Source organism: Somniosus microcephalus, unplaced genomic scaffold (assembly GCF_052327205.1).
Source record: "Somniosus microcephalus isolate GS21.2 unplaced genomic scaffold, FLI_Smic_1.0 unresolved_chr8, whole genome shotgun sequence".
NCBI classification, from domain to species: Eukaryota; Metazoa; Chordata; class Chondrichthyes; order Squaliformes; family Somniosidae; genus Somniosus; species Somniosus microcephalus.
In genome coordinates, this window is record NW_028225186.1 from 15,968,484 (window position 1) to 15,970,007 (window position 1,524).

The window sequence follows — 1,524 nt, forward strand, 5'->3', positions numbered from 1 at the left end:
TTGATATCACGTGGAGTGAATCGAATTGGCTGAACACTGGCTTCTGTGATGGTGGGGACCTCAGGAGGAGGCTGATATGGATCAGGCCTGGTGGTCCGTCCAGTTACATTTTTATTATTTTGTTTCGTAGCGGTTTGTTACAACTGAGTGGCTTGCTAGGCCATTTCACAGGGCAGTTAAGAGTCAACCACATTGCTTTGGGACTGGAGTCACACAAAGGCCAGACCAGGTAAGGACGCAGATTTCCTTCCCTGAAAGACATTAGTGAACCAGATGGGTTTTTACGACAATTCGATAGTTTCATGGTTACCATTACTGATTCTAGTTTTTTCTGGGGGTGAGGAGAAATAGAGAAGGAGGAGCCTCGTGTGGAGACCAGTTCGTGCAAATGGACTGTTTCTGTGGGGCAGACTTTATAATATTATGTAACATCCGCTTTAATCAGATACAGAATGATCCGGGACTGACAGCACATCCCTTTTAAACAGACACAGAATGACCAGGGACTGACAGAACATCCCTTATAAACAGACACAGAATGAGCAGGGACTGACAGAACATCCCTTTTAAACAGACACAGAATGATCCGGGACTGACAGCATGTCCCTTTTAAACAGACACAGAATAATCCGGGACTGAAAGCATGTCCCTTTTAAACAGACACAGAATGATCCGGGACTGTCAGCACATCCCTTTTAAACAGACACAGAATAATCCGGAACTGAAATCATGTCCTTTTTAAACAGACAAAGAATGATCCGGGACTGACAGCACATCCCTTTTAAACAGACACAGAATGATCCGGGACTGACAGCATGTCCCTTTTAAACAGACACAGAATAATCCGCGACTGACAGCATGTCCCTTTTAAACAGACACAGGATGATCCGGGACTGACAGCATGTCCCTTTTAAACAGACACAGAATGATCCGGGACTGAAAGTAGATCCCTTTTAAACAGACATGGAATGCTGCTTGACCTGCAGAGTGTTTCCAGCATTTCATCTGTTTATATTTCAGATTTCTAGCTTCAACACTATTTTGCTTTTGTAATGCACCTTTATGTAATTGGCTCTGTGGCGCAATGGATAGCGCATTGGACTTCTAGTTGTATGACAAATTAAGACATTTAAAGGTTGTGGGTTTAAGTCCCACCAGAGTCGGATTTTGGATCAGGGTTTGGTGTTTCCTTCACCGAAGATACATTTTGCAGTAAATCGCTAATTCAGAGAAGGGAACCTGCCACCCCAACACTTTCCCTCTGAGTCCTCTCAAACCCTGACTCTGTTACACAGGAGCAGCAGGAGGCCATTCCGTTCCGTGGCCGTTTTACATAGGAACAGGAGGAGGTCATTCAGTCCCATGGCCGATTTACATAGGAACAGGAGGAGGCCATTCAGTCCCATGACCCTTTTACACAGGAACAGGAGGAGGCCATTCAGCCCCTCGAACTTGTTACACAGGGACAAGAGGAGGCTTTTAACGCCTCGAGCCTGTTGCATTGGACAGGAGGAAGCCGTTCAG

General features: G+C 45.5%; 1 non-coding gene across 1 annotated transcript; it reads left to right on the top strand.

Annotated features, from left to right (window-relative positions):
• Nucleotides 1–1,070: 1,070 nt before the first annotated feature.
• trnar-ucu (transfer RNA arginine (anticodon UCU)) lies at nucleotides 1,071–1,163 on the top strand. Its single transcript has 2 exons — nucleotides 1,071–1,107; nucleotides 1,128–1,163. It is a non-coding gene; the product is annotated as a tRNA-Arg (tRNA).
• Nucleotides 1,164–1,524: the final 361 nt, after the last annotated feature.